General features: G+C 34.9%; 1 long non-coding RNA gene and 1 other non-coding gene across 2 annotated transcripts; both read right to left on the minus strand.

Annotated features, from left to right (window-relative positions):
• Positions 1-530: 530 nt before the first annotated feature.
• On the minus strand, positions 531-2,394 carry LOC145074199 (uncharacterized). Its single transcript, XR_013691743.1, has 3 exons — positions 2,274-2,394; positions 1,626-1,680; positions 531-1,135 (listed from the first exon to the last, which is right to left on the minus strand). It is a non-coding gene; the product is annotated as an uncharacterized LOC145074199 (long non-coding RNA).
• A 1,337-nt stretch (positions 2,395-3,731) lies between these two features.
• LOC145077412 (U6 spliceosomal RNA) lies at positions 3,732-3,834 on the minus strand. The gene has a single exon (XR_013693157.1). It is a non-coding gene; the product is annotated as a U6 spliceosomal RNA (small nuclear RNA).
• Between the last annotated feature and the right edge of the window lie 2,811 nt (positions 3,835-6,645).

The raw sequence follows: 6,645 nt of genomic DNA on the forward strand, positions 1-6,645 counted from the left end.
ATTTGATAAACATTGTAAAAGTATTTAATATTAATCCATTTTTTCAATGTCATAACGCTAAACCAAATAAAAGTTCTTTATATTATTTATTTTATGTTTTGATTTGATGATTTCAGCCCCATAGTTTTACTACTCGTGTTCCGCCCTGTTCACCGATCGTAAAAATCAATTCTATGTGGTTTTTGTGGGTTTTATCGGTGGCACTTTAAACTACCACACCCTACATTTTTTAGAAATAGCAAAAATTACAAAAATGTCCCTTTCAACTGATGTGTCCATCGGTTAAAAAAAAAAAGAAATTGGATACCCTTACCCTTAATGACATTCATCCATATTCTTATAGCCAGTAGTCTCATAACCAATAATAGAAAAATAATCATAGTGTCCACAAAGTAACAGAAGTGAGGGCCGAACTTTTATTACAGAGATTCTCATATTTTATCCACTATAACATACCACTTCTATATATATAGCCTATGAACAAAATTAAAACCGCTTTTTAAACCAAATACGTCTAATTCAACAACTAATAATATATATCATATTCCATTCCTGTTGGACTTGTATAGAACAGAAGAATAGCTATACATAATTTTAGTAAACTAGGTCTTCTTGGTAATTCGTAGACTAAAATGGAAGAAAATGAAACCCAGAAGAAAAGACTAATACATATCCAAACTAATAATATTCAATAGTGTTATAGAAGAGACGACATCAAAAGCATCAACAGAGTCTCTACTTGGTCCAATAACCACACCTCAGAAAGATGTTGAAACCACAAGTGACAACTGCCAACGCAATGAAGGACCCATTAACAAAAAGCCTCGACCAGTAGTCGCCCCCTAAAACCCTAAGAATAATCTGATGAACAGCTATCGCCATAGCAGAAAGTGCAATAAGCATGGCATTCCTTGCTAGCTCCTCGATCTTTTTCCAGAGTGTGGGTCCCACACTCATTCCAACAACAAGCACATTCATGGAGATGCATAGAGCTATCAAGTCCGCATAGAAGAACACCCAATCGCCATCTCTGTTCCCAAGGGTTGCAAGTCCTCCTGGGAATCGTACCAGACACATCACCATGTTGAACACTACGCTTCCAGCTACCATCACCAAATTATTCCGAAAATCCATCCTGCTATGAAAAGTCAACCAAAGTCAAACCAAGAAAAGAAAAGATTCATAACAGCTGTAAATATGTAACAATATTGCTGAAATCTTCAAGGATTTAGTCAGCTTTAGCTTCGTAAGGTGAAAATTGTTGATGAAGTTTGTTAAAAGATGAAGAAAAAGTTACAGGAGTCGTTTTCTAAACTGGAAGGGGCTAGTTGTAACTTGTGGAAAATAAGAAATGAAGTAACTGTATTATTTTCAACTAAACAAGAGAAAATGGATGAGCATTTTACAGAGTTATTCTGGAAAATCGTTGCTGCAGTTTTAATTTCCATAGCTATTTGTTGATCTTAACTGTTATTTGTGGGTAATGACATGAATCAAAGTTTCTGTGGAGATTCATATATAATTTCACCTCCAAAAGTCCGATCGACAACAATAAATTGGATACAAAAACTCACGATCAAAGTTAATCAAAGATCGAGTATGGCATCGGAAGGATGCGATTGTACCTGACCCGAAAAAGCCTTGTTGTAACTCAATGTGATGCTCCGGTGAGACTCAGACCTGCATGAATTGAAAAAAAAATATGTAGGATTAAAACATTAATCTACTAAGGGATTTGGAAGAACATGAGCCGAAATATAAATTAGGTATTTGTTTTTCGGGACTTCTTAACACTTAGAGAGAGAGAGAGAGAGAGAGAGAGGGGGGGGGGGGGTTCAGTAAGTGGTGGGGCAAGTGAGGAAAGCAGCTGCTGTTCTCCGGCGAAAAAGGGATGAGGGGAAGATTTCACACACAATTTAAGGTGGGATAAATGGGATTTTCCGGCAGGTTAAGAGCTGGAGTTTGGTTTTGTGAATCGGAGGGTGGTATAGCTTGCCGGCAGGGGGTAGGGGTGTCTGATGGGATTGTGGTGCATGGCAGAAAGGGAGGAAATGGGGGAGGCGGAGTGAGTGGTGGTATGAAGCTCATGGTCTGTGTTTAGGGTTTACGGTGGTATTGTACGGTGGGTTATCAGCGGCGAGGTGTGACTGTGAGGGTTTATTGTTAGAGGAGGGAAGAGTGAGTGACCGCGGACGGCGGTGGACCGGTAACAGAAGATGAGAGAGGGGACGATGGTTGGAGAAGAAGGAGAGGGAGAGATGAAGAAGACATACCTTCAAGACCTTCTTGCCAATGCTGTGGAATTAATGGAAGTTTCGTAGGGAATGAGTGAAGTCTCGGAATTCTATTATTTATTGGCAAATTAGTGTACGGAAAAGTAAGGAAGGAAGAAATTATCCTTATATACTATTGTGGCAAGTAAAAGGAGAATAATATCGTTTTTGTTGCATTTTCAATTTTTGACAATCCTTTTTCTCCTTCAAACCATTTGTAGGACACTTTTTAAAATTCAATACTATGCTAATTCCAATGGATGTATCTAACAATTTTCAATTTTTTTTTTCTTGCCAATGTATTATTTTTACAATCATGCAAAAACACCAAGATATTAGTTTCGTTTCTTGACAATCCTTTTTCTCCTTCAAACCATTTGTAGGATAATTTTTAAAATTCCATACTATCCTAATTCCTAATGATGTATCTTAACCATTTTCAATCTTTTTTTCTTGCCAAAGTATTATTTTTACAATCATGCAAATAAACCAAGGTGTTATTTTTGTTTCTTAACGAATCTTTTTTTTTTCTCCTTCAAACCTTTTGTGGGACAGTTTTTAAAATTCCATATTATCCTAATTCCCATGGATGTATCTAACCATTTTCAATCGGGATAATGACTTAAAAGGGTAATAAGGTTTTTAGTTTGTCTGTATTAGGTCACTAAGGTTTTTTTTTTGTGCGTATTAGACCAATATGGTTGTTATTACCGTTTAGAAATAGTCATTTTTACCGGTTAAAACCAAACCGGTAAAAATGACTATTTCTAAACGGTAATAACAACCATATTGGTCTAATACGCACAAAAAAAAAACTTTAGTGACCTAATACGGACAAACTGGAAACTTTATTACCCTCCTAAGTCATTAACGTTAATTATTTATAAAACATGCTTACTAATCAATGTGACTGATTTGATGATCTTCATTACATAAATATGCAATATTTTATCAATAACTTCTTTTTTGTCATTTAAATGTTTACATGAACACATCTATGTGTACAAAAACAATCTCACTTTGATACCTCCCATCAATTTCTACATTTGATAACGAATGGAAATGTAAAACCAACGCATATGATGTCTATTATCAATTATTTTATAAAAAGCAAAATCACAACATGAACTAAGAAACTGAAGTTTCAAGATGAATAAAAAAATCAACACATAAACAAACACATACAGACTATATACAACACATAAACAGAAGTTTATAAAGCATGAAACTCAGGAAAAGTAAAAAACTTAAAAGAGACTTTATAGAAAAAAAAAGATCACCCTTACTTGCCACAAATGATTAAAGACATCAACAAGAAGATCAATCTGACCATAAAATCCACATGTTGTTTGATCATGACTTCAGCAGATGAACTACTGAAACGTAAGAGTTGCAATTAAATTCTATTAGCATTTGAAAAGGGAATTAGGGTTCCAGAGAAGGTGACGAAGGGTTAAAAAAAATTTGGACCATTTCTCGATTTGTGTGTGTCATCCTTGCGCAGGGGCCATGCTAATATTCTCTGTATCGTTCCAATTTTATCGGATGTCCCCAAAGGGACGACTATAGATGAAGAGCTTCGCCATATAGAGGAGTAGCAGGTTATATGGGACGACACGAGTTATAAACGAAGTAGTTTACTGTTGATGGTCATATATTCTCAATGTCTTTAAAATTAGGGTTAATGACTTAGGAGGGTAATAAGGTTTCCAGTTTGTCCGTATTAGGTCACTAAGGTTTTTTTTGTGCATATTAGACCAATATGGTTGTTATTACCGTTTAGAAATAGTCATTTTCACCGGTTAAAACCGGTAAAAGGACTATTTCTAAATGGTAATAGCAACCATATTGGTCTAATACGCACAAAAAAAAACCTTAGTGACCTAATACGGACAAACTAAAAACTTTATTACCCTCCTAAGTCATTATCCCTTTTCAATCTTTTTTCTTGGTATTATTTTTACAATCATGCAAAAACACAAGGTGTTATTTTTGTTTCTTAGACAATCCTTTTTCTCGTACACACCATTTATAGGACACTTTCTAAAACTTTATAGTATCCTAATTCTTGTGGATATATATATATATATATATATATATATATATATATATATATATATATATATATATATATATATATATATATATATATATATATATATATATATATTTTTTTTTTTGGGTTTTGGTCCAAACCCCAAAAATGGTTCGTACAGTATGTATTTTTTTTGGGTTTTGGTCCAAACCCCAAATATTTTGGATTGGTAATTATTTTAAGCTGGTTTTTTTTTTTTTTTTTTTTTTTTTTTTTGGTGGTTTTGGTATCTCAGAAAATTGAAAACACTAAAATACCTTTGATGTATTTATTTTTCATTTTTCTTTTATTTCTTTTTTTAAATTTAACATTTTGTATTTATTCTTATAATTAAATAATAAGAGCTCTCCCTCTCTCTCTCTTCCAAATATTCATTTTTCAGTTATTTCATAATCAAATCCATTTTTCTCAATTTCCTCTCAAATGGGTTATCTCTCTCTTTCTTCCTCCTTATCATCGTTTTCATTGAGCTCTGTTTTCATGGCTGCTCTATCACACAATGGGAAGACGTACGAGCTCTCAAATCATTCAGAAATAGTCTCATTATTTCTCGATCTTTCTTTCTTCTAAACCACCACTAAATGAGTCTTGATCCATGGGTTTGTGTTTTTGATTTCCGGTGGTAGATTTTGTAGATTAATCGTAGGTATTTTCAAGGGATAGTCATAAGGAGAATGATATTGGTGGAACAAGAATGAGTTTTAATCAATCGCTAAAAAAACCCATTACAGCTCGAAAATCAGGATTTCGATTGCAATCGACGTGAACCTTGTTGTCGCTGATGGCGAGCTCGACGTTCCAAATATCGGGATTCATTTGCCATAGAACAAATCTGTTAGTGTCGGCGGCTCTAGCATAGAACTAATTCGCTGATGATTTTAGGGTTCTTATTTTTTCATCTGTCGAGTTCTTCACTTATTAGATTTTATCCTGTTTGATATGAAATTCTAAATTGATGTTGTTTGGGATATGTTTGTTGAAAGATGATTGAAAAAAGCCCTTTCCAACATTAGAGAATAAGGAAAAGTAGATAGGTGGGTGAACTAGGGCAGTAGAGGGCAAGAAAAACTCACCCCTCATGAACTTCCCCGACTTCAACACCAGAGAAAAAAAAGAGGCAACAACAGTTCATTGGTGGTTGCAGAGGAAGAGAAAGGTCGTCAGAGATGTGATCGGAGATAGAGATATAACCGAAGATGCGGATGGCTACCGGTGGTGGTGAGATAAAGCGGCTAAGGGGGTTCTTGTGAGGTTTATGTTTCCGATAACCATGGTGATCTGAAAGGGATCGAAAATTTAAGTCTCATTCACCAAAATTAGTACCCTAGAATACGGTGGTATATGTTTCCTGTAACTGTGGGGACCGATTTCTTATGTGGATTCTGGAAAACAAAGTGATAAATTAGCAGAAGGACATTTTGGGTTTGAATTTGGCGTAGTAGTGCAGTGTCGGCAATCTCATTTAGGAAGAAGATGAGACATGTGAAAAGATGAAACTTAATATTCTGACTGACTTATTAAGTTCAGTTTCTTTAGGTACTCATATGGATAAGCGGCTTTGGGCTTATGATCCTTCATGTCTTTTTTCTGTCAAATATACAGGGAGACTTATTGATGTTGGTCGTTTGCCTCAAGGAGGAACAAAGACTAGATGGAACAAATTTGCCCTAACAAAGATCAATATTTTCATATGGTGAGTGATGTTAGACCGTCTCCCAGTTAGATCAAAATTAGCTGAGAGAGGCATGGATTTGGATTCAACTTTATGTCCTATTTGTCAGGATAATCTGGAGACTGTTTCTTATATTTTTCCAGGGCCAGCTAGATGTCCAAATTTGAAGGTGGGTGGCTCTATGGTTGGATTTAGATTGTATCATCCCGAAAATCGAGACCGATTTTTTTTTTTATTTTAATTGTATTACTTGTAAAATTTAGTTTGAGGAAAACATCACTAATATCACATAAGTCCATAAACAACGATTATATGTCTCACCCATATCATCAAATAGTAATATTATCAGAGTAAAATCCCAGAAATCTCAAACGCGGAATCATGTGTGTGTGTATGATGCGCTGCTACCCCACCGACTCTTTCCCCTTAGATGAAAAGGTACCTGAAACCAAAACTAAAAACCATAAGCACAAAGCTTAGTGAGTTTCCCCCATCATGCCACATACCACATAATATTGCATATTCATTGGCATCTTCCAACCATTATGTAATATCCCAAAAATACGAGCCAAAAATTTCGTTTTTAAAACATGTACTTAGCAAAA

This window comes from Lactuca serriola, chromosome 9 (assembly GCF_051521515.1).
Source record: "Lactuca serriola cultivar US96UC23 chromosome 9, Lser_US96UC23_V15, whole genome shotgun sequence".
Taxonomy (NCBI): Eukaryota; Viridiplantae; Streptophyta; class Magnoliopsida; order Asterales; family Asteraceae; genus Lactuca; species Lactuca serriola.